The sequence below is a fragment of the Aptenodytes patagonicus genome, chromosome W, assembly GCF_965638725.1.
Source record: "Aptenodytes patagonicus chromosome W, bAptPat1.pri.cur, whole genome shotgun sequence".
Classification (NCBI taxonomy): domain Eukaryota; kingdom Metazoa; phylum Chordata; class Aves; order Sphenisciformes; family Spheniscidae; genus Aptenodytes; species Aptenodytes patagonicus.
In genome coordinates, this window is record NC_134981.1 from 17022995 (window position 1) to 17050374 (window position 27380).

The following is a 27380-nucleotide window of genomic DNA, read 5'->3' on the forward strand; positions in this document are numbered from 1 at the left end:
ATTTACTTTATTGCTGCCTGACTAGTTGTACCTCTTTCTATCATTCAAACTGTTTTAAGATTTCTCTAAACTATTGTACAAGTAACCTGGGTTTAAAATACTAGGGTAGTGCACATGCACACGTACAGTCATAGTGGTACACAGCAATAACAGTGCTCCATGTGTAAATCACTTTACAGCAGAAACTAATGAACTCACTTTTATTAAATTAGTTTATCACAATTGTTAAGTTACAAAAATCACTTCATCAATAATGATGTTAAATATTAAATACAAAGGTAAAACAGTTGTGCAGTGCTCTTAAAATAGAATAAAATTTTATGTATTTGAGAGGGGCAAAGTAGCTGACCCAGAAGTTCTTGTTTAAGACCATTGGTCTGCATTTACCAACTATATTTAGTTCTTGTTGACTTGAAGACATATGGAAAGCAAACTACATGTTAAGGAATTGAATTTCATCTAGGCAAGACTGAAAGCAATGAGAGTTTCTGTGCTGCTTAAGAAGACAACCAATGCAAGCCTCAATCCATTTAAAGTAGAATAATGATTATTTAAAAAAAAATGAAACCAAACACCAGCAACTGTTTGGAAGTGCACAGCAGCTGAGAAATTTTGTTCACTTGTCTTCCACATCTGCTACCATAGCCTCAGTTGCATTCCAGTCCAGTTTGCTGAGGATACTTCCCGTGCTTTCAGAAACACCATCATCAGTGTCGATAATGTTGAGAGGAGAGAAACTAACAATATGCAGTGCAGAGGCCTATTGGAGGAAAAGAAGATGAACCAAATCATTGCATATCATTCATGGACAAGACCTCTGTGTAGCCAGTAGAAATGATCCTGCTCTTTTCAAACATGTGCTCATCAAGTTAGGTATCTGATCAATTCTGCAACAAATGCAATTTATGTTCCTGTTTATGCACTACCAGTAGTGTCTGTTGCCTGGACAGACAACGTGCCTATACAGTTGTTATAAAGAACATTCATTTGCAAGGCCCACAAGAATTACTTTGCTTGTAAAGACAAAATGTAGCTCTGTTGAATCACCATAATTTCCTTCTGCATCTATCCCACCCACACATTTTGAATAGAGAACCGCGTTTTAAATACAGCAGAAGTAAATGAAGGACCAGTGTTAAATGGCAGGTATCAAATCATTCCTAGAATAATTAGACATCTTACCTGAAACAAGGAGTCATGAGCATCTTCAAGTATTCTTCAGCTATCATCAGGCACAGTCCAAGGACTTACTATATCTTGATGAGTCTCTTGATCAACACCTTCTGTCTGAACTGCAGTAGCAACATGTGGAGGCTTTTGTTTTGATGTTCTGCCAAGTCTGTACTCAGCAGCTGAGGAGAAAACAAGCCAACCATAGCACTGTAACATTTCTTGCTGTTTTCTTCTGAATGTCTTGAAACTTCCCCAAGAACAGAAGCTCCAAGTTCTAAGAAATGAAGCCACGTGTAAACACAAGTAAAAACAGCATGCCCTGTTGTCTTGAACTGATGCGGGATTACAGTGAGAAAATGCTGCTGGTCCCTTCCAGCCTCATGCTCTGAACTGTCTTCCCAGGGTGGTAGAACACAAAGCGGAATAGGACTATGCATGGTGCCTACAGCATCCAGGTCCTGCAGTGCAGTCCCCAAAAAGGGACATTGCTACATTATTTGATAGAGGAATAAAACTATGTAAATCCTGGATTTATGCCTCTTAGAAGACTTGGAACTTCAGTGAAACCCTTAATAGTGATGGGATATACTGGAGAAACACATACAAGAAGGTGATGCGAAATCAGAGATAGATCAACCTGTATTTTTTAAAATGATTTAAAAATGAGAATATATGGAAAGCAGGAGAATGACTTTCCACATGTGTAGAGATGAGTGATTCAGAAAAATGCCTATCTGCTTACCACTGCTTCTCTCCCTTTCCTGCATTGCTAACTCAAATAAACTGACATTTGACTAGCGAAATAGGATCTCTATAATGCCACTAGTATAATTCTGGTGTAAGGGAGAATGGAATCAACCCACAGTATTTATTTCCTAAGTTTCAGACTGATTCTCTCCTCAATCTTTTTCAGTCTGATCATAAATTCTGCTCTTGTAATCAAGTCCTGCATCTGTTAAAGAATTTGATTAGGAGGAAACATTTATGTGAGGTGTCGTGGTTTAACTTCAGTCGGCAACTAAGCACCACGCAGCCGCTCGCTCACTCCCCCCCCACCCGGTGGGATGGGGGAGAGAATTGGAAGAGCACAAGTGAGAAAAACTCGTGGGTTGAGATAAAAACAGTTTAATAATTGAAATAAAATGATAATAATAATAATATGATAATAATAATAATAATACACAAAGCAAGTGATGCACAGTACAATTGCTCACCACCCGCCGACCGATGCCCAGCCAGTCCCCGAGCAGCGGCCCCCCCGGCCAGCTTTCCCCAGTTTATGTACTGAGCATGACGTCCCATGGTATGGAATGTCCCTTTGGCCAGTTTGGCTGTGCCCCCTCCCAGCTTCTTGTGCACCTTCAGCCTTCTCAGTCGGTAGAACATGGGAAGCTGAAAAGTCCTTGGCTAGTGTAAGCATTACCTAGCAACAACTAAAACATCGGTGCGTTATCAACTTTGTTCTCATCCTAAATCCAAAACACTGTACCAGCTACTAGAAAAGGAATTAACTCTATCCCTGCCGAAACCAGGACAATATCCACCCCTTATTCTATACCATCTGCGTCATGCTCAAGTCTCATATTTTCCAGTACATTTTCATTAATCACCACCCCTTTATATATATATATACACACACAGAGATATCATTCCCTTCGTCTGTGGGCCATCCCTCTAAAATGTTCGGTGAGTTCATTTAGTCCATGACTTCGGGCTCCATCTGTCATAATAATCTTTCAGGGCAGGAAAAATGGAGATGGTATGTGGTGTTGGATTGTTCCATGTTGAAGCCAGTTCTGGTACCATCATCACTGTGCTTTGCTTGGTTTCACTGAAGTTATTCTTCATTAGTCTGGGTGATTCTTATTGTAATAACATTAGTATGGCATATAATATTATTAGTATTATTAGTATATCTGTGTATTATTAGTATAACTATTATAACTATAATTAGTACTTAACATCACATAATTCAGATCATTGGCTATTCTCACCCAAAATCAAATCCCCTTGAGGTACACATCGGACTTCCCCATCCTCCCGCATTATCCACCAAGTGCACCCAGGTCCTTGAGCAAAAGCAATCCCATGGATGGGTTTGCCTCTGCCTGAGGCAGGAATAACCCAGACTGTCTTCCCCAGCATATTTTTTATGTGCACTACAGGAACTTTATTCCCATCTACAGTACGTAAAAGTTCTGACTGGGCAGGGCCTGCTCGATTGGCAGATCCCCTAGTGTTGACTAACCAGGTGGCCTTTGCTAAATGCGTATCCCAATGTTTGAACGTCCCGCCACCCATTGCTCTCAGCGTAGTCTTTAACAGTCCATTGTATCGTTCAATTTTCCCAGAGGCTGGTGCATGATAGGGGATGTGATACACCCACTCAATGCCGTGCTCTTTGGCCCAGGTGTCTATGAGGTTGTTTCGGAAATGAGTCCCATTGTCTGACTCAATTCTTTCTGGGGTGCCATGTCGCCATAGGACTTGCTTCTCAAGGCCCAGGATAGTGTTCCGGGCGGTGGCATGGGGCACAGGATATGTTTCCAGCCATCCGGTGGCTGCCTCCACCATTGTAAGCACGTGGCGCTTGCCTTGGCGGGTTTGTGGGAGTGTGATATAATCGATCTGCCAGGCCTCCCCATATTTATATTTCAACCATCGTCCTCCATACCAACAAGGCTTTAACCGCTTGGCTTGTTTGATTGCAGCGCATGTTTCGCATTCATGGATAACCTGGGCTATAGTGTCCATGGTCAAGTCCACCCCTCGATCACGAGCCCATCTATATGTTGCATCTCTTCCTTGGTGGCCTGAGGTGTCATGGGCCCACCGAGCTAGAAATAATTCACCCTTATGTTGCCAGTCCAGATCCACCTGAGCCACTTCAATCTTAGCAGCCTGATCCACCTGCTGGTTGTTTTGATGTTCTTCAGTGGCCCGACTCTTGGGTACGTGAGCATCTACGTGACGGACTTTTACAACCAGGTTCTCCACCCGGGCAGCAATATCTTGCCACAATGCGGCAGCCCAGATGGGTTTGCCTCTGCGCTGCCAGTTGCTCTGCTTCCATTGCTGCAACCACCCCCACAGGGCATTTGCCACCATCCATGAGTCAGTATAGAGATAGAGCACTGGCCACTTTTCTCGGTCAGCAATGTCTAAAGCCAGCTGGATGGCCTTTACTTCTGCAAATTGGCTCGATTCACCTTCTCCTTCAGCAGTTTCTACAACTTGTCGCATAGGACTCCATACAGCAGCTTTCCACCTCCGATGTTTTCCCACAAGACGACAGGACCCATCAGTGAACAGGGCATATTGCTTCTCATTTTCTGGTAGTTCATTATACATTGGGGCCTCTTCAGCACGCGTTACCTCCTCCTCTGGCAATATTCCAAAATCTTTGCCCTCTGGCCAATCCATGATCACTTCCAGGATTCCTGGGCGACTGGGGTTTCCTATTCGAGCCCGTTGTGTGATCAGTGCGACCCACTTACTCCATGTAGCATCAGTTGCATGATGTGTACAGGGGACCCTCCCTCTGAACATCCAGCCTAGCACCGGCAGTCGTGGTGCCAGGAGGAGCTGTGCTTCAGTGCCGATCACTTCTGAAGCAGCTCGAACCCCTTCATATGCTGCTAATATCTCTTTTTCAGTTGGAGTATAGCGGGCCTCGGATCCTCTGTATCCCCGACTCCAAAACCCTAGGGGTCGACCTCGAGTCTCCCCTGGTGCTTTCTGCCAGAGGCTCCAGGTAGGGCCGTTCTCCCCGGCTGCGGTATAGAGCACATTTTTTACCTCTTGCCCTGCCTGGACTGGCCCCAGGGCTACTGCATGAACTATCTCCCGTTTAATTTGTTCAAAAGCTTGTCGTTGCTCAGGGCCCCATTTGAAATCGTTCTTCTTCCGGGTCACTTGATAGAGAGGGTTTACAATCAGACTGTAATTTGGAATGTGCATTCTCCAAAAACCCACGACGCCTAAGAAAGCTTGTGTTTCCTTTTTGCTAGTTGGTGGAGACATGGCTGTTATTTTGTTGATCACATCCATTGGGATCTGACGACGTCCATCTTGCCATTTTATTCCTAAAAATTGGATCTCCTGTGCAGGTCCCTTGACCTTACTTTGTTTTATGGCAAAACCGGCCTTCAGCAGGATTTGGACTATTTCCTTCCCTTTTTCAAAAACTTCTCCTGCTGTGTTGCCCCACACAATGATATCATCAATGTATTGCAGGTGTTCTGGAGCTCCACCCTGTTCTAGTGCAGTCTGGATTAGTCCATGGCAAATGGTAGGGCTGTGTTTCCACCCCTGGGGCAGTCGGTTCCAGGTGTACTGAACGCCCCTCCAAGTGAAAGCAAACTGTGGCCTGCACTCTGCTGCCAAAGGGATTGAGAAAAACGCATTAGCAATATCAACTGTGGCATACCACTTGGCTGCCTTTGACTCCAGTTCGTATTGAAGTTCTAGCATGTCTGGCACAGCGGCACTCAGCGGTGGCGTGACTTCATTTAGGCCACGATAGTCTACTGTTAGTCTCCACTCTCCATTAGACTTCCGCACTGGCCATATGGGACTGTTAAAGGGTGAGCGGGTCTTGCTGATCACTCCTTGGCCCTCCAGTCGACGAATCAGCTTATGGATGGGAATCAGGGAGTCTCGGTTGGTGCGATATTGCCGCCGGTGCACTGTGGTGGTAGCAATTGGCACTTGTTGGTCTTCGACCTTCAGCAACCCCACAACAGAGGGGTCCTCCGAAAGACCAGGCAAGGTGGACAGCTGTTTAATTTCCTCCATCTCCAAGGCAGCTATACCAAAAGCCCACCGGTACCCTTTTGGGTCCTTGAAATACCCTCTCCTGAGGTAGTCTATGCCAAGGATGCATGGAGCATCTGGGCCAGTCACAATGGGGTGCTTCTGCCACCCGTTCCCAGTTAGACTCACTTCGGCTTCCAATACAGTTAGCTGTTGGGATCCCCCCGTCACCCCAGAAATACAGATGGGTTCTGCCCCTATATAGCTTGATGGCATTAGGGTACACTGTGCACCGGTGTCTACCAGAGCCTTATACTTCTGTGGGTCTGACGTGCCAGGCCACCGAATCCACACAGTCCAGTAAACCCGGTTGTCCCTTTCCTCCCCCTGGCTGGAGGCAGGGCCCCTCTAATCCTCATCACAGTACTCGTTTCTCATTTCTTGTACGTACGGGTCAGAAGTTTCTTCATTAAGATCAAGAGTAAGATCAGCCCTTCTACTCTCTCTGGGGAACTGCCCGCTGGAAACTGGAGCAGCAATTTTCCTAGAAGAACCTCTTTCTGTGATTGTTTTCCCTTGCAATTCGCGTACCCGTGCCCCTAGGGCTGCGGTAGGTTTCCCATCCCACTTCCTCATGTCCTCTCCGTGGTCACGCAGATAAAACCATAGGGTGCCCCGTGGTGTGTACCCTTTATATTCTCTCTCTTGAGCAAAAGAACGCTTACTTCTAATAGCCGAGATACTGGTCCGTACAGGTGAGGAGTAGGACCTATCCTCTCTGAGTTGCTGGATCTCCCGGGACAGTTTTTCGGACAGTTTCTCCACAGCCGAGACGATGGAGGAAGAAAGACTTTCCTCGTATTGCCGGAGTTGACTAGCCAATTCATCCACTGTTTGTTCCTCTCCATCTTTCCAGGTCATCACTGCCAATGAATTGGCGTATGACGATGGTGAGCTCCTTATAAACTTCCGCCACATGGGTCGTGTGCACTTGACTTCGTCTGGATCTTTGGAGAGTTGTTTATTGTTCAGGTCACCATAAATGACCTCCAGCACAGCTAATTCTCTCAGAAACTGGATACCCTTCTCCATGGTGGCCCACTTGCTTGGGCGACATATGACATCTTCCTTAAAGGGATACCTTTCCTTCACGCTTGACAAGAGTCGCCTCCAAAGGCTGAGGATACGTGTCCCTTTTCCAATTGCTTTATCAATGCCCCCTTCCCTAGAAAGGGATCCCAGCTGCTTGGCTTCCCTACCCTCTAATTCCAGGCTACTGGCCCCATTATCCCAGCATCGGAGCAGCCAGGTGACAATATGCTCACCTGGACGACGGCTGAAATCTTTTCGTATATCTCGCAGCTCACTCAGGGATAGAGATCGGGTGGTCACTGCCTCGTTTATGAGTTCTTCCTCTTCCTCCTCCCCGATCAGCGGCCGGGTCTCCTCCTCCCGTTCTCGTGATGGCCCTTCTCCAGGGTACTCGTACAGTTCTTCCTCCGGTTCCCTTTTAGAAGAAGCTTCTTCCTCCCTTACTAAACGAGCCGACTTCCGCTTCCAAAATTTCTTCTTGTGTACAGGGGCGACTGATACCGGCACAGGCTGGTTCTTTGGTTCAGCCACAGGGCCTGTTGCCGGGGTTGGAGTGGTCGCAGTGCATGTCGCCGGGGTTGGAGTGGCCGCAGTGCAAGTGCATGTCACCGGAGTCCGAGTAGCCGCAGGGCCTGTTGCCGGGGTCTGAGTGACTGCAGTGCAAGTGCATGTCACCGGAGTCTGAGTGGCCGCAGGGCCTGTCGCCGGGGTTGGAGTGGCCACAGTGCAAGTGCATGTCACCGGAGTCTGAGTGGCCGCAGGGCCTGTCGCCGGGGTTGGAGTGGCCACAGTGCAAGTGCATGTCACTGGAGTCTGAGTGGCCGCAGGGCCTGTTGCCGGGGTTGGAGTGGCCACAGTGCACGTGCATGTCACCGGAGTCTGAGTGGCCGCAGGGCCTGTCGCCGGGGTTGGAGTGGCCACAGTGCAAGTGCATGTCACTGGAGTCTGAGTGGCCGCAGGGCCTGTCGCCGGGGTTGGAGTGGCCACAGTGCACGTGCATGTCACCGGAGCCTGAGTGGCCGCAGGGCCTGTTGCCGGGGTCTGAGTGGCCTCAGTGCATGTCGCCGGGATTGGAGTGGCCGCAGTGCATGTCGCCAGGGTCTGAGTGGCCACAGTGCATGTCGCCGGGGTCTGAGTGGCTGCAGTGCATGTCGCCGGGATTGGAGTGGCCGCAGTGCATGTCGCCGGGGTCTGAATGGCCGCAGTGCATGTCGCCGGGGTCTGAGTGGCTGCAGTGCATGTCGCCGGGATTGGAGTGGCCGCAGTGCATGTCGCCAGGGTCTGAGTGGCCGCAGTGCATGTCGCCGGGGTCTGAGTGGCCGTAGTGCATGTCGCTGGGGTTGGAGTGGCCGTAGTGCGTGTTGCCCGGGTTTGAGTGGCCGCAGGGCCTGTTGCCGGGGTCTGAGTGGCTGCACGGCCTGTCGCTGGGGTCGGAGTGGCCGCAGGGCGCGTTGCCCGGGTCTGAGTGGCCGCAGTGCGTGTCGTTTTACTGTCAGAGCCAGAGACCTTCCCTTCCCTTTGAGGGCACTGAATGGTGTTGAACAGGGCTCGGTAGGCATGGGCCAGGCCCCAGCACGTTGCAATGAGCTGCATCTCTCTGGAGTTGCCAGGGTGACAGCATACTTTTTCCAAATATTCCACTAACTTTTCAGGATTCTGCACTTGCTCAGGGGTGAAGTTCCAAAACACTGGGGGTGCCCATTGGCCTAGGTACTTGCCCATCTTGTCCCACACACCCTGCCACTCATAATTATTCAGCCTTGGGGCAGACCTCTGGATGATATTCTTAAATTGCTTACCAACTTTAGACAAAACCGAAACAGTATTCCCAAGAAGTATTAATAGAAGTATCTTAACTGCCCAAGGATGTTCAAAATACTGAAAAATTACTGTAATGAAGGAGGAAACATTATAGAAGAAGGTAGTGACCCTGCCATTCTGTATTTCCTCCGTAAAAAAACTCTCAGAAAAGTTACTGCAATTGCTAGTTGTCTCCACGAAATGATCTCCGTGGTACAGTAACGGCTTCATTGCGAAGTTTACATACCACACTAATGTCAAGGTCAATGTTCTAAAAACAAACCTCACAAGCGAGACATTACTATTCACTGCAGACCACAGCAAACTGCAAAACCCAACACCAATCTTTAACATGTACAGCAGGAAAAAGAGCGCGATGCAGATTATACAAATCAATATTGAGAACAGAGAAACCAACATTGTGACCCACAACTACTAACAGATATAAGTTCTTTAATACGCTCCGGTTAACCTGTTATTATCTCAAACCCTTCGAGCCCCACGTTGGGCGCCAAAAAGGACTGTCGTGGTTTAACTTCAGTCGGCAACTAAGCACCACGCAGCCGCTCGCTCACTCCCCCCCCACCCGGTGGGATGGGGGAGAGAATTGGAAGAGCACAAGTGAGAAAAACTCGTGGGTTGAGATAAAAACAGTTTAATAATTGAAATAAAATGATAATAATAATAATATGATAATAATAATAATAATACACAAAGCAAGTGATGCACAGTACAATTGCTCACCACCCGCCGACCGATGCCCAGCCAGTCCCCGAGCAGCGGCCCCCCCGGCCAGCTTTCCCCAGTTTATGTACTGAGCATGACGTCCCATGGTATGGAATGTCCCTTTGGCCAGTTTGGCTGTGCCCCCTCCCAGCTTCTTGTGCACCTTCAGCCTTCTCAGTCGGTAGAACATGGGAAGCTGAAAAGTCCTTGGCTAGTGTAAGCATTACCTAGCAACAACTAAAACATCGGTGCGTTATCAACTTTGTTCTCATCCTAAATCCAAAACACTGTACCAGCTACTAGAAAAGGAATTAACTCTATCCCTGCCGAAACCAGGACATGAGGAAACACTGTTTTCAGCACAAATCCAAAACATAGGCCCTGTCCTGGTTTCGGCTAGGATAGAGTTAATTAGCTGGTACAGTGCTGTGTTTTGGATTTAGGATGAGAATAATGTTGATCACACACGGATGTTTTAGTTGTTGCTAAGTAATGCTTACACTAGTCAAGGACTTTTCAGCTTCCCATGCCCTGCCAGCGAGAAGCTGGGAGGGGGCACAGCCAGGACAGCTGACCCAAACTGGCCAAAGGGATATTCCATACCATAGGAATGGTATACCATATAGAGGCCCTCTATAGACAGATAGGAGCAGCCTCACGTTCACAAGCCCTGGTCCTCATAGGGGACTTGAACCACCCCGACATCTGTTGGAGGGACAACACGGCAGGGCATAAGCAATCCAGGAGGTTCCTGGAATGTGTCGATGATGATAACTTCCTTCTCCAAGTGGTAGAGGAGCCAACGAGGAGAGGTGCTATGCTGGACCTTGTTCTCGCCAACAAGGAGGGGCTGGTGGGGAATGTGAAGCTCAAGGGCAGCCTGGGCTGCAGTGACCACGAAATGGTGGAGTTCAAGATCCTGAGGGCACCGAGGAGGGCGCACGGCAATCTCACTACCCTGGACTTCAGGAGAGCAGGCTTTGGCCTCTTCAGGGATCTGCTTGACAGAGTGCCATGGGACAAAGCCCTGGAGGGAAGAGGGGCCCAAGAAAGCTGGGTAATAGTCAAGGATCACCTCCTTCAAGCTCAGGAGCGATGCATCCCAACAAAGAGGAAGTCAGGCAAAAACACCAGGAGGCCTGCATGGATGAACAAGGAGCTCCTGGGCAAACTCCAACACAAAAAGGAAGCCTACAGAGGGTGGAAGCAAGGACAGGTAGCCTGGGAGGAATACAGAGAAATTGTCCGAGCAGCCAGGGATCAGGTTAGGAAAGCTAAAGCCCTGATAGAATTAAATCTGACCAGGGACGTCAAGGGCAACAAGAAAAGATTCTATAGGTACGTCGGGGATAAAAGGAAGACGAGGGAAAATGTGGGCCCTCTCCGGAAGGAAACGGGAGACCTGGTTACCCGGGATATGGAGAAGGCAGAGGTACTCAATGATTTTTTTGCCTCGGTCTTCACTGGCAAGTGCTCAAGCCACACCGCCCAAGCCGCAGAAGGCAAAGGCGGGGACTGGGAGAATGAAGAGCTGCCCACTGTGGGAGAAGATCAGGTGCGAGACCATCATCTAAGGCACCTGAAGGTGCACAAGTCCATGGGACCTGATGAGATCCATCCACAGGTCCTGAGGGAACTGGCGGATGAAGTTGCTAAGCCACTATCCATCGTATTTGAGGAGAAGTGGCAGTCCAGAGAAGTTCCCACTGACTGGAAAAGGGGAAACATAACCCCCATTTTTAAAAAGGGAAAAAAGGAAGACCCGGGGAACTACAGGCCAGTCAGTCTCACCTCTGTGCCTGGGAAGATCATGGAACAGATCCTCCTGGAAGCTATGCTAAGGCACATGGAGGACAGGGAGGTGATTCGAGACAGCCAGCATGGCTTCACCAAGGGCAAGTCCTGCCTGACTAACCTAGTGGCCTTCTAGGATGGAGTGACTACATCAGTGGACACGGGAAGGGCTACAGATGTCGTCTGTCTGGACCTCTAAGGCCTTTGACACAGTCCCCTACAACATCCTTCTCTCTAAACTGGAGAGGTATGGATTTGATGGCTGGACTGTCTGGTGGGTGAGGAATTGGTTAGATGGTCACATCCAGAGGGTAGTGGTCAACGGCTCAATGTCCAGATGGAGGTTGGTGATGAGTGGCGTCCCTCAGGGGTCCGTATTGGGACCGGTACTGTTTAATATCTTCATCAATGACATAGACAGTGGGATCGAGTGCACCCTCAGCAAGTTTGCAGACGACACCAAGCTGAGTGGTGCGGTTGACACGCCAGAGGGACGGGATGCCATCCAGAGGGACCTGGACAAGCTCGAGAAGTGGGCCCGTGTGAACCTCATGAGGTTCAACAAGGCCAAGTGCAAGGTCCTGCACCTGGGTCGGGGCAACCCCCGGTATCAGTACAGGCTGGGGGATGAAGGGATTGAGAGCAGCCCTGCCGAGAAGGACTTGGGGGTACTGGTGGAGGAAAAGCTGGACATGAGCCAGCAATGTGCGCTCGCAGCCCAGAAGGCCAACCGTATCCTGGGCTGCATCAAAAGAAGCGTGGCCAGCAGGTCGAGGGAGGTGATTCTGCCCCTCTACTCTGCTCTGGTGAGACCCCACCTGGAGTACTGCGTCCAGCTCTGGAGCCCTCAGCATAAGAAAGACATGGACCTGTTGGAGCGGGTCCAGAGGAGGGCCACAAAAATGATCAGGGGGATGGAACACCTCTCCTATGAGGAAAGGCTGAGAGAGTTGGGGTTGTTCAGCCTAGAGAAGAGAAGGCTTTGGGGAGACCTTATTGCAGCCTATCAGTACTTAAAGGGGGCTTATAAAAAAGATGGTGGCAAACTTTTTAGCAGGGCCTGTTGTGACAGGACAAGTGGGAATGGCTTTAAACTAAAGAGGGGTAGATTTAGAGTAGATATAAGGAAGAAATATTTTACGCTGAGGGTGGTGAAACACTGGAACAGGTTGCCCAGAGAGGTGGTGGATGCCCCATCCCTGGAAACATTCAAGGTCAGGTTGGACGGGGCTCTGAGCAACCTGATCTAGTTGAAGATGTCCCTGCCCACGGCAGGGGGGTTGGACTAGATGACCTTTAAAGGTCCCTTCCAACCCAAACTATTCTATGATTCTATGATACAACATCATGCTCAGTATATAAACTGGGGGGGAGTCGGCCGGGGGGGGTGGTGATTGCTGCTCGGGAACTGGCTGGGCATTGGTCGGCGGGTGGTGAGCAACTGCATTGTGCATCACTTATTTTGCATATTCTTTTATCATCATTATTATTATTATTATTATTTTCCCTTCCTTTTCTGTCCTATTAAACTGTCTTTATCTCAACCCATGAATTTTACTCCCCCCCCCTCCGATTCACTGGGGGTGGGGGGGAGTGAGCAAATGGCTGTGTGCTGCCTGCCGGGTTAACCAACAACAGGCCCATACTAGCTACTATGAAGAAAATTACCTCTACCCCAGCCAAAATCAGCACACAGGTCCAGGATCTGTTTTGTGCCAGGAGGAAGGCAGCATTACAAGAGATAAGGAGGAGTGGAAGAAGGCTACAGCATGGAGCTGTAAGAGAAACTCCTCCTTATCCTCTAAGATACCCTTACAGAATAGGTACGAGGCCCTGGGTACAGTAGACAAAGTGCATTATGAGATAGAGGACGAACCTATGCAGGCAGTCTTGCCAAGGTCAGATCAACCAACCCCTCACAACAAGACCTGCATTAAGACCAGCACCAAGAAGAAACAACGGCAAGTTATAGTCATTGGTGATTGACTCCTATGCGGAACGGAAGCACCCACTTGCAGACCAGACCCTCTTTTCAGGGAAGTTTGTTGCCTCCCTGGGGCCCGAATCAGGGATGTCACCAGACAACTGAAGAGCTCAGTACAACCTTCAGACTACTATCCATTCCTGCTCTTACACGTGGGTACTAGTGATGTTGCAACAAAAAGTCTGAGGTCGATCAAAAGAGATTTCAGAGCCCTGGGAAGAATGCTAAAAAAATCAGGAGCACAGGTAGTACAGACCCCCAGTAATAGGGAGAGACTTTGGAAGAAACAGATGAGCCCAGGACATCAATACCTGGCTCCAGGACTGGTGCCTCCGCCAAAACTTTGGGTTTTTTAAACCATGGAAGAGTCTTTGAGGTACAAGGTATGCTGGGGCCTGACAGGATTCACCTGTCCCAATGGGGGAAATGCGTCTTTGGGCATAAGCTGGTGGGACTGATCGAGAGAGCTTTAAACTAGAATCGATGGGGGGAGGGGATACCAACAGGATTGCAGTAGGTAAGCCAAAGGTTGGCATGGCATGGCATCTCCTGAGGATGGCAATGCTAGTGGGAGCATTTACACTGCTCCTGGGAGCACTGAGGGCTCAGGAGCATATCTGAAATGCTTGTACACCAACACACATAGTACGAGAAACAAACAGGATGAACTGGAAGTGCTGGTTAGTTCCCAGAGCTACGATATCACTAGTATTAGCAGGACTTGGTGGAATGAGTCCCACGACTGGAGTGCTGGGATGGAGGGCTACAGGCTGTTCAGGAGGGATAGGCAGGGCAGGCGAGGTGGAGGAGTGGCACTATATGTAAGGAAGGGAGAGATTTGATTCTACAGCCCTTAAGGTTAGGGATGATGTGGTTGAGAGCCTCTGGGTGAGGATTAGGGGGACGGAAAACAAAGCAGATGTTGTTGTGGGTGTCTACTATTGATTGTCCAGCCAGGATGATAGCACTGATGGGTTACTCTGTAGGCAATTAGGAGAAATCTCTGGATCAGTAGTCCTTGTCCTTATGGGAGATTTCAACTTCCCAGACATCAACTGGGAATACCATACTGCTGTGATGAGCATGTCTGGGAAATTCCTGAAGTTTGTGGGAGAAAACTTCTTGTCACAAGTACTCAGGGAGCCAACTAGGAAAGATGTCCTCCAAGACTTGTTATTTGTGAATAGAGAAGGACTCATGGGAGATGTGATGGTAGGTGGCTGTCTTGGCCACAGTGATCACAAAATGGCTGAGTTAAAAATTTTCAGTGTAATGAGAAAAAAGGTCAGCAGAGTTGCTACCCTGGTGTATTGGGTCTGGCTGAGATAGAGTTAATTTTCCCCAAAGCAGCCCTCATAGTGCTGTGTTTTGCACTGGTAGCTAGAAAGGTGTTGATAACACACCAGTGTTTTGGCTACTGCTGAGCAGTGCTCCCACAGCATCAAGGCTGTCTCTCCAATATTTCCCCCCCCCTTACCAGTAGGCTGGGGGTGGGCAAGATCTTGGGACAGACATAGCCAGGACAGCTGACCCAAACTGACCAAAGGGATATTCCATACCATGTGACATCTGCTCAGCAATAAAAGCTAAGAGAAAGGAGGGGGGGGGAGGGGGCATTCATTATTAAGGCATTTGTCTTCCAAAGCAATTGCTACGCATACTGAAGCCCTACTTCCCGGGAAGTGGCTGGACAGTGCCTGCTGATGGGAAGTAGAGAATAAATCTTTTCATTTCCTTTGCTTCCACATGCAGTCTTTACTTTTGCTTTATTAAACTGCCTTTATCTCGACCCACAAGGGTTTTTTTCTATCTTATTTTCTCCCCGCCATCCTGCTGAGGAGGGGAGTGATAGAGCAGCTTGGTGGCAGCTGGCATCCAGCCAAGATGAACCCACCACAGTCTTTTTTGGCACCCAACATGGGGCACAAGACAATGGCAGTTTTGTACTGTATGCTATAGCTATAATAGTTATTAAGTGGCAAGCTCCTGTGTGGGTCACAGAGTTTGTTTGCTGCACTGCTTATCTCTTTATTTTGCTGAGCTTGGGAACATGTTAATACAAATAATGGCTATGATGTGCTTTGCCCTGGCATTGATGTCCTTACTGGGCTGGGGGAGCTATCTTGTGGAGAAGATGAGGGAATACATCTCCCTCTTCCAATCCGGGATTGATGTGGATAGTTTTATTATGCAGGCTCCGAGGTCCTTGTTCACCCTTACCTGAGCTGTTTAATACTAGTAATTAACACTGTTGGCATATTGTCAGGTTTGTGGAATCTGGTATCATCCTGGTGTAAGAGGAGACAAGTTTTGGGTGAGGCGATACTGAAACTTGCCCAGAGGCAGCCAGGTGTGTGAAAGGACTTGGGCAGATTCCTAAGGCAGTTATCACCTCCCATTACCTGGGACTTTACACCTGAATAGGCAAGTAGCCCTGGCAAACTGATGTGCCACCTGATAGAAGGGGGCCTTGCCTACCCCCATGAAAACCAACAGCTTCTAGCACTGTACTAGGGCCTGGCCTGTGCCTATCAAGCCACAATTCAGTACTCTCAGAGGACTGTGGTTGAGGCAGGGACCCAAACTGCATCTGAGGACACCATGGTTGAGATAAGGACCCAAACAACAATTACAGTAATTGCCCCAGTAGTGAAAAAGAATCAGTGGACAAGGAGAACAATGGGTCCATATCATCGATTAGTAAGGGAGAAAGAAAGGTTTGATCAAGAAGCTGTTCCTTCGACATGAGCGGATTGCTGCCTGGCTGCTCCAATGCTGGGACAGCGGGGCCAACACTCAGCAATTGGAAGGTAAGGAAGCCCAACAGCTGGGATCCCTTGCTAGGAACTGGGGAATTGAGAGAAGAATTTGAAAAGAGGCAGCAATTTGCAGTCTCTGGAGATGGTTCCCCTCAAGTGTGAGGGCAAGATATCCAATTCAAGGAAGATCTTGTGAACTCCCCAGGAAAGTGGACTACCACAGACGAAGGCATCCAGTACCTGAGAGAATTAGTGGTGCTGGAAGTCATCTACAGTGATCTAGACGATGATGAGGTCTCCAAAGATCCAGATGACATCCTGTGCACACGGGCCATGTGGAGGAAGGTGAATCAAAGTGCCCCAGCATCATATTCTAACAGCTTGGCAGCGATGTACGTGTGTCTTCCTGGCTCCAAAACTTTGAAGAAAATCCCTGTCCCTCCTCATCCCTATGGGCCAGCGCCTGGGCTGTCAGGGGCACCCCAAGAAATCAGTCCTCTTCTGCCCCGGCCAGAAGGAAAGGAAGCCCCAGGCGCACGCCACGTCGCGCACTCTGGTTCTTCCTGCGTGACCAGGGGGAGGACATGAGGGAGTGGGATGGTGAACCCACCTTTAAGCTGGAAGCCCATGTACGCCAACTGAGAGGGAAGACAGCTGTTAAGAAGGGGCCACCCAAGAAGGCTGTCAGTGTAGTTGCTGTAGAGACACAAGACAGCAATCAGCGATCTCCCAGACATAAAAGAACTGAAATCACCTCCCTTGATCCTGGTGAGGGGACTTCTGGTCTGGCATTGCAAGGGGCAGACAGTGAATACTCTGACGAGGAACAGGAATAGAGGGTCCCTGCCTTCGGCCAGGAGGAGGAAAGGGAAGACCGGGTATACTGGACTGTGTGGATTCGATGGCCTGGCACATCAGACCCACAGGAGTATAAGGCTTTGGGAGACACCGGTGCACAGTGTACACTGGTGCCATCAGGGTATAGGGGCACAGAACCCATCTGGATCTCTGGAGTGACAGGGGGATGCCAAGAATTGTCTGTATTGGAAGCTGAGGTGAACTTAACAGGGGACAAGTGGCAGAAGCACCCCATTGTGACTGGCCCAGAGGCTCCGTGCATCCTTAGCATAGACTACCTCAGGAGAGGGTATTTCAAGGACCTAAAGGGGTACTGATGGGCTTTTGGTGTAGCCACTGTGAACACAGAGAAGATCAAACAGCTATCTACCCTGCTTGGCCTCTTGGAAGATCCCTTTGTTGTGGGATTGCTGCGAGTTGAAGAACAGCAGGTGCCAATTTCTACCAGGACGGTGCACCAGCAGCAATATCGCACGAACCGAGACTCCCTGGCTCCCATCCATGAGCTGATTCATCAATTGCAGAGCCAAGGAGTCATCAGCAAGACTCACTCACTTTTTAACAGTCCCATATGGCCAGTGCGAAAGTCTGACAGAGGGTGGAGGTTAACAGTGGACTATCGTGGCCTGAACGAAGTGACACCGCCACTGAGTGCTGCTGTGCCAGACATGCTAGAACTTCAATATGAACTGGAGTCAAAGGTTGCCAAGTGGTATGCCACAATTGACATTGCCAATGCGTTTTTCTCAATCCCTTTGGCAGCAGAGTGCAGGCCACAGTTTGCTTTCACTTGGAGGGGTGTCCAGTACACCTGGAACTGACTGCCCCAGGGGTGGAAACACAGCCCCACCATTTGCCATGGACTGATCCAGACTGCACTGGAACAGGGTGATGCCCCTGAACACCTACAATACATTGATGACGTCATCGTGTGGGGAAACAAGGCAGAAGTGTTTGAGAAGGGAAAAAGAGTAATTCAGATTCTTCTGAAAGTTGGTTTCACCGTAAAGAAAAGCAAGGTCAAGGGACCTGCACAGGAGATTCAGTTCTTGGGAATAAACTGGCAGGATGGACGCCATCATGTGCCTATGGATGTGGTCAACAAGGTAGCAACTATGTCTCCACCAGCTAACAAGAAGGAAACACAAGCTTTCCTAGGCCTTGTGGGGTTCTGGAGAATGCATATTCCAGGTTATAGTCAGCTTGTGAGCCCTCTTTATCAAGTAACCCAAAAGAAGAACTATTTTGAGTGGGGCCTTGAGCAACAACAAGCCTTTGAGCATATCAAACAGGAGACAGCTCGTGCGGTAGCTCTTGGGCCTGTCCGGACAGGACCAGCTGTGCAAAATGTACTCTATACTGCAGCTGGGGAGCATGGTCTCTCCTGGAGCCTCTGGCAGAAAACATCAGGAGAAACCTGAGGTTGACCATTAGGGTTTTGGAGCCAGGGGTACTGAGGATCAGAAGCCCACTACACCCCGACTGAAAAAGAGATACTAGCAGCATATGAGGGGGTTCGAGCCGCTTCAGAAGTTGTTGGTACAGAAACATATCTTCTCTTGGCACCGCAATTGCCCATGCTACACTGGATGTTCAAAGGAAACATCCCCTCTACACATCACACAACCAGTGCTACATGGAGTAAGTGGGTAGCACTGATCACGCAATGAGCTCGACTAGGGAAACCCAACCACCCAGGAATCCTGGAAGAGATCATGGACTGGCCAGAAGGCAGAGATTTTGGAGCATTGCCTGAGGAGGTGGCTCAGGCCCAAGAGGCACCACCATATAATGAGTTATCAGAAGATGAAAGGCGTTATGCTCCGTTTAACAAGGGATCCTATCATGTTGTAGGAAAGCATCAGAAGTGGAAAGCTGCTGTGTGGAGTCCCACACGACAAGTTGTTGAAGCCATTGAAGGAGAAGGTGAGTCAAGTCAGTTTGCAGAAGTGAAAGCCATCCAGCTAGCCGTAGAGATTGCTGAACGAGAAAAGTGGCCAGTACTCTATCTCTATACTGACTCACGGATGGTGGCTAATGCCCTGTGGGGGTGGCTACAGCAGTGGAAGACCACCAATTGGCAGCGCAGGGGTAAACCCATCTGGGCTGCTGCATTGTGGCAGAACATCACTGCCCGGGTAGAAAACATGGCTATAACGTACATCATGTAGATGCTCACATGCCCAAAAGCCATGCCACTGAAGAATATCAAAACAACAAACAAGTAGACAAGGCTGTCAAAATTGAAGTGGCTCAGGTGGACCTGGACTGGGAGCGTAAGGGTGAGCTATTCATAGCTCGGTGGGCCCATGAAACATTGGGACACCTAGGGAGAGATGCAACATACAGACGGGCTCATGATCGAGGGGTGGACTTGACCATGGAGGCCATCACACAGGTCACTCATGAATGTTAAACATGTGCTGCAATCAAGCAAGCCACATGAGTAAAATCTCCCTGGAATAGAGGGCGGTGGCTGGGTTTTCGATATGGTGAGGCCTGGCAAATTGACTATATTGGACCACTGCCAAGAACACGCCAAGGCAAGCACTACATACTCACCATAGTGGAAGCAACTACTGGTTGGCTAGAAACATACCCTGTAAACCATGCCACTGCCCAAAACATCATCTTAGGCCTTGAAAGGCAAATTTTGTGGCGACATGGTACCCCAGAAAGAATTGAGTCAGACAATGGGACTCACTTCCAAATTAACCTCAAACTCCTGGGCTAAGAAACATGGTGTTGAGTGGGTGTATCACATCCCCTATCACCCAGAAGCCTCTGAAAGATTGAGAGATATAATGGACTGTTAAAGACTATGTTGAGAGCATTGGGCAATGGGGCATAGAAGCATTGGGATATAAATTTAGCAGAAGCCACTTGGCTGGTTAACACCAGAGGATCTGCTAACCATCCTGGTCCTGCCCAAACAAAACCCCTACATACTGTGGGAGGAGATAAGGTCCCCGTACTGCACATAAGCAAGTGGCTGGGGAAGGCGGCGTGGATTGCTTCTCCCTTGGGAAAAGGCAAACCCATTCATGGGATTGTCTTTGCTCAAGGACCTAGGTGTACTTGGTGGATAATGCGGAAGGATGGGGAGACCCAATGTGTGCCTCAAGGAGATTTAACCCTAGGGGAAAAGTAATCTGTGATGTGAGTTGTATATTGTAGGAAGTAATGTAACAGGAACCTGAACTGACAAAGAGTGAGTTTCACAAGGAACCAGATGAGTGCAACAATGACTCAAACCAAGCCAGTGTTGGTGTCCAACAATCAAACATACTGCTTCTCCTGTCCTGAGCACCCATCTTGACAGATGGGGCCCAAGTCATAGCCTGTTTGTGAACATCTGGAGGAGTGGAGGAATCCCATGGAACAGGAGAGTAATATCTATCTGTTAAAGGACAGGGGAGAGTAGTTAATGAGAATGTATAAATCTGTATGTTGGGTATAAAGATGGTTTAAGTATGTAGTATAAGTCATAAGTGTTGGTAAGAAGGGATTTCAGTAATGAGAATTAAATACAGTGGGATGGTTAGAAGATTATATATATATATACACACATATATACACACACACACTAAATTATGTGGGACCTGAGCAAGATGCAAATGGTATGGAATAAGGGGTGGTGATTGTATTGGGTTAACTTTCCCCAAAGCAGCTCTCATAGTGCTGTGCTTTGTATTGATAGCTAGAAAGGTATCGATAACATACCAGTGTTTTGGCTACTGCTGAGCAGTGCTGGCACAGCATTGTCCTGGTTTCAGCTGGGATAGAGTTAATTTTGTTCCTAGTTGCCAGCTGGGGTTAAACCACAACACTCACACTCAGTTATATTGATACAGGTGGCAAAATAATATTGCAAGATAATATCTACTCTGAAAAAAACACATTCTTTTTCCTCCTGCATTAAAAGAGAAAAGAAGGGCAGAAGTCCAGTTGGAAAAGAAACAATTAACACAAACCAACACAGCAGGTCTTAAGGTACTAGTTCCTCCCTCTTCAGAAACATATCTACGTAAACATATACTCTGAGAAGGAGTAGAACTGAGGAGCAGCTATTTTGGGAGATATGATCCTACTTCAACCTATAAGTTGCTAGTGAGTTAATGCTCATCCACAACAGTTTCACTTCTAGAGATCTGGCAGTTTTCAAATCAATACAGCATATAATTGTTAAGACGCAAAGACAGGACAGCTCAAGGGAGCCTAGCCTTCAAAGAAGGGATGCCCAAAACACAAAGAAATTGCTTAGACATCCACCAAACTTCCACTATCCTGAATTCTTCCTGCATAAGGTATTCCTCATCACAATAACTAGAATTTTTTTTTTTCCTTTTTTTCCTCATGATGCCTGGGAAAAGACTCTGGAATATCTGTTTCAAATCAACGCCTAAATAAAACTCCTGTCACAAGTTATTTTGTTTTGTTACTCCCCAAACACTAAGACTTTTGATTTTACAGCTACTAAAAGAATTGATTTTTGTTCATCTGTTTTTAATTGTCTCTTTCTTGCTCAGAAATATACTTAAAACCTTTCTGTACCAAGTACTTCACAAGGAAACTCTGATATCAACATAGAATTTTCTCAGGGAGCAATCAGACTTAAGTTTTGACTGGTTTCTATTCAAGTCCCAGCTTAATTTCAAATATGCATCCTTTATCTGTTTTGCCTCCTTTTTTGAAGGGCAAAGAGAGAATCACAAATAACTACATAAAGTGATTATACAACTTCAACACACCCACCCACCCCCCAAAAAAAGAGAAATATTTTATCCCTTACCTTTTGCCTTGATTTCACAAAGAGATCTTTTCCAAATGTCCACAGATTCTCTGTATGAGCCTAAAAGGCACTTCTCACCTTTAAAAATCAAATATACAACAAATTAAAAGCTCTACATAGTTAGTTTTACATGTGCAAACACAGATGCACTTACTTCAGTATTACAGATTTACGAAAAGCAGAGTAAAATGTCTCCCAGCAAATTTCTATTGTCACAGCTAAATCCAAGTTGTCACAGCTAAATCCAAGTTGTCACAGCTAAATCCAAGTTGTCACAGCTAAATCCAAGTTGTCACAGCTAAATCCAAGTTTTGAGCATCTGAGAGAAGATGACTTTGAATACCCCCCCCCTTTTTTTTTTTTAATTGCTAAGTCACTATTAAATTTAAAAAAAAAATCCATTCAGGTTATAGTCACTCCTACAAGATTTTCAGTAATTAGGTTATTTTTTTAGATTATACACAACAAGGTTATAAATGTTAAATATAGTTGGAAACTTCAAGTATTCAAAACCCACAATAGTTTATTAATGGGGAAAAGCATTTTCTCTTATCTGTTTTCAGATTTCCTATGATGTAGAAGAAGTTTTTTTCATTGTAAAAAATAGTTGTAAAACTATTTGGCAAGTTTAACATATGTTTTCACTGTAAAAGCACTTCCAAACAACAGGTCTATGGACTGTTACACATTTCATCTCTCTAAATTTCACCTCTCCACCTCTATTCCCATTCCAATTTTTAATCTGTCAATTTCAAAATACTTTGACAAAAAGGTAGATTCTCACACCTATATTTAAATTTCATGAAGTTAAGCTGAAATAAACAAAAAACCACCCCAAAACTATAAAAGAGTACAGCTCCTAGGCAGAAGAGAAGCGGGGGGGGGATAGCACTACCATAGAAGAAAAGGCAAGGACAAATTTGCCACTCTATCCTGCTTATCAGCAGCTAGCCAGTTCAGATATTGGCTGACCCATCAGCATATATGTTACTGTAGATCATCCATAAAACATGCCATATCTATTTGGCAAACTGAACATAAATAAAGAACATAAGGAACAGGTGGGAAGGAAGGGTGGGAAGTTGCATGTATTGTTAGGATGAGTGAGACAGACATGAAGGAGCTCATGTATTGTACAGAGTGATGCAGGAAGAAAAGCTAGAAGTAATATTTAAGAGAGGGAGATCAAGAATATGGAGAGGAAACAGAATTGTGGTGGGAGACATAAGTGGGAAGCTGGATTTATTACTGTGTGGAAAGGGAAAGGAAGATAAAGCATAGTACACTACTGTGTAGGAAGTGAGGCTACAACTATACGCTATCTGCAAAATAAATATACTAGATTAAGTCTATTACATTAGGTTACACTAAATTAGATGCTTAGCTGAGGCTGACTACATTCATGTACACGACACATTCATGCCCATAGTGATCACATGGAGTGAACAGGATTTCTGCATAGAAATCCAGTAAGACGCATTGCGATGCCCATCTACCTCAGAGGAAATAACACAGTACAAATGAGATCAGAATTCAGATCCTGCTTTCAGATTCTCTAGGACATGATTCAAAGCAAACTGAAGTCAATATAGTCTTTTTTTTTTTAGCTCAACAAGCTCTAAAGGATATAATACAATCTACAGGTATACTGGGACATGAAATATTTAAGAGAGTTCTGATCAGAATTTAAAAAGTTAATAGCAGGACTTTTCTTATAATCTGGTGGTCAGTTATTGATTGTCATTAAGTTGGACCTAATTTTCTAGTATTCAGTTAACCATGCAACTACTTAACAGTTGTAGTTCTTTCCAAAGTACTAACCACATACAGAATTAATCTTCAAATGTTCTAAGGTCACTCCTGAAGACTGTAGGATTGCTTAGACTTAGAAGCAATGAGACAGACTTTTCTTCTGCATTCTTGTACACTTTTCTGTTCAGCTGCATCTGATACCAAACCAATTTTTTTATACAATAATTGCCATAGTACAATTAACCTGTAGTTCAAGAAGTATAATATTACAAAAACATCAAAAGTTAACAAATTTTCTTACATCTATTCTGTACATAATACAGGTTAAACTATTTTCTTATATTTTGCATTATGTATCTGAAAACTAAATTATATTTTATGTTAACAACTATTTTCTTGACTACAATAAGGGAAAAAACAAAGAAACTTTTTGCCCTGGTTTTTGTTTTTTGACCAACGAACACTGAATCTTCTGAATTTGCGTAAACATAGCAACCTACTTCAAGCACCCAAACGCTGGCTTCAAAATGAATCCCTGACTATCTAAGCAACGAAGAAATGAAATAACCTAGATAAACCTCAAAACAGGTATCAGTGTCTTTATAAAAAAGACTGATTAAAAATACAATGAAAGCATAACAAAGAAAAGCAAAGCCAGGGGAACAGCTGACTGCAGAGCATGTATCTAGGGCTGACAAGTCCCTGCTGCCCAGCACGGTACTATTAGATATACCAGCTCAGATATGCAATAAGCTTGCCAATACAAGCAAATATACATTGCCAGGGACCTGAGAAAGCTTGCACAGAACTGTAACACATTTGCATCTTGTTCTCTAGCACTACTGCTTCCATTATGAATACATACAGAGCCAGTCATAGTAATACATGCACAGTGCTCAGTACCTAGAGCACAATTAATCTAAAACGTGGATTATCTTCTCAGAGACAACTGAAAGTTGCCTAGCAAATTTACAACGAACATGATATTATATTTTAAGCTTATTTAAAAAATACATTTTACTATAATAAGATGAAATTTGTGAGTTATAATGATTCTTAGGCTTCTAAATCTCTGGAAAGGAACAGCTTGCTTGCATGATTAACATAATTTGATTCATTTGAGTTCTGCAGTAGAGAAACACTCCAGTGATAATAATGTATTTTCCCAATAGCTGAATAGCACACTTCAGTTTAGGCTTCTTTCAAGTTTATGTGTATATCATCAAAGAAGAAATATCTCTGATAGTTTAATGTTTCCACACACTGAGGTTTTTCTTATTGCTCCAGGACACCATATCCATAATCAAGTGCAAACTTTGCTGACTAAATTGACATTGTAGATATATTGCATATGAGCAGCCTCTTGGCTCCACAGAGTTTAGAACTTCTGCATGAAAAGGAGTGGAACGAGCAAGAGGCAGTAAATACATCTTAAACTGTAATACCTGGATTGATGCTGCACTACCAGACCTGGTGTGAGCTGTTAACCCACCAATTATCTCTGAAGATTGGCAGTAATTAGCTAAGTCACCATAACTGAACTACATTCAACTACAGGTCTGAGCCCTAATCTGCACGCTTTAATAGATTATCACGCTTTTCCATAGAGTATGGCACAGAAAACAAACAAAAGGATGTTGTAATTACCATATAACAGAAAAATAAAATAGTTGTTCCAACATCTTTTTCCTCCCATGTAAAGATCATTCATACCTTTTTTGGGGTGTTTTTGTTTGTTTTTTCCCCATCATGGTTTACTGCTTGAGAAGGCTCTCTAAGCAGAGGTTTCAGTGAACTGAATTGCTGAGTAGTACTCTCATCAAGAACTAGGAAAATAGGCACAGTGAGGGAGTCAAGCTCCACAAGACTATTATCATTATGAGATGCAAAAAAAATTCTCATACTGTAGTATGCACACGCTAGAGTATGAGAAACCATCTTCAGAAGACAGAAGCACGCCAAAAGGTTTTTGAGAACAACTGATCTTGTTGCTGTATAAGTATCAGTTTTAAAGTTTGTAATGTCAGCTTTGCCACGTACCCAGTCAGACTGGCTCTTGAATGCCAGTACAAGACAGTAATTAATATACTTTACAGCCCCCATATATTTAGTAATGTTACGTTTTATTATACAGTGAAGCTAAAGTCTTAAACTACAACAAACTGATGCATATGTAGATTAGTACGTATTTTTCAAAAAGTTAATGCATTGCTGAAAGAAATAAGATGTTCGAAAACAAAAATCAAGTATCAATTGAGAAAAATAACCATATTCCTCACATTTATAAAGAAAATGAGAACTTAATCAATATTTAATTACTTTAAATATACCTAGTAAGAACAAATATACCTAAAATATTATGAGGGGAAAAAATATTATTTACATATAGAATACCTTAAAATTAAATCATTTGCATAATTATAAATGGAAAAATGCTACTAAGTACCAGTAAGTCCATGGTTTTCTCACTCATTTCTGTTGTGTCCTCTTCCAGGAATTTCGGAATGGTGGAAAAGATGGAACTTTGGATTCGAGTGTGTTTTAAAAGACTACCTTTTAAAGACAACAGTGATAGTAAACATAGATATCTCCCTTTAGACTAAAAGAAATAACAATAACACAAAACACATTATTTGTCTATAGCAAGATCAAACCAGACACTTTCTAAACAAAACAAGGAAACTGGTCCCTTCTGTAAAAAGCTTCAGTTTAAAAGTCCCAGACAGAAAGGGAGAACAGGTCAGCAGGCATCCGTTGTACAGAAACAAAACTATCAATTGACCATGCTTTGGGAATGCAGAATTTTCTCAGCACCAGACAACTTTATTTTGCTTCATGCTGAAAGAATCTGCTTGCTTGATCCCTCAAATGATCCTACAAATTTACTAGTATGCAGGACTTTCTTGCATTCTTCTAGTAACGTATCTCTTTAAACCCTCAATCCTTGCCCACTCTTCTAGCTTATACACGAATACCATCATATCTCACTGCTCCAAAAATCCAAAATAAAAACTGAATGGGAAGAGAAGGGGTATTCCATCAGCAAACACAAAAATTCTGAACTTAATGTGCTTGGCAACAGTTGCAGGACCTCTTCCTTCAAAGGTTTCCCTTCTCCCAGATTTAGCTTAATTTAGAAGTGACAGAAAAATAAATTAAAAAGCTTTTAGCAAGCCTTAATTGACAACCTCAATTGAGGACCTAGTGGACACATGCACATAGCACCATTGGGACTGCTGCTGACTGCTCTAAAACAGTAGTGGCCTAAGATAGAGGGGTTTTACAGAATCCTTTCTGCATCATTCTGAAAGGACGAGTTGGTCAGAGTAGCATACCTGTCAATGCTCCGAACCAACTCTACAGATATAGAAATCCCAATTTCTTTTACAGTTCCAGAAAGAATATATAGTGACAGTTTAGACTGTCCCCTTTACTACATTTTACTGAAATGTCACCCAGACAAGAGAATACAATTTCAGAGAAAACTGTGTATTCATTGTTTTCCAGATCAACACTATTCTCAAAACAACTTTATAATTCAAAGGAATTTATAAAAATTTCACAGTAAACTGAGGTACTCGGTTTAAAAATTGTGTATTTTTATACACATGAAGTTTTTCACTTAAAGCCTACAAAAAAATTCATAACCCTACCTTGGAGTTCATCAAATTCCGATGGATATTTTCAAGCCATTGGGTTGAATCAAGCAAAAGGGATCTTATAAATCCTGATGGTGAAAGGCTGTTAGGAAATCTAGGCACTGTCATCACATATCCATCAGAGACAATGAGGTAGGGTAATCCTGAACGCGAAGCAACAACGAATCTCTGTCTCATAAGGTCACTTTCAGAAGCTGAAGAACCAAGAGACTGACTAGTGTCCTGATAGAAAGAGT

At 45.5% G+C, this 27380-nt stretch overlaps 1 long non-coding RNA gene across 1 annotated transcript; it reads right to left on the bottom strand.

Annotated features, from left to right (window-relative positions):
• Positions 1 to 615: 615 nt before the first annotated feature.
• On the bottom strand, positions 616 to 27380 carry LOC143171998 (uncharacterized). The gene is made up of 5 exons (XR_012997260.1): positions 27139 to 27380; positions 25932 to 26038; positions 21734 to 21811; positions 1183 to 1352; positions 616 to 760 (listed from the first exon to the last, which is right to left on the bottom strand). It is a non-coding gene; the product is annotated as an uncharacterized LOC143171998 (long non-coding RNA).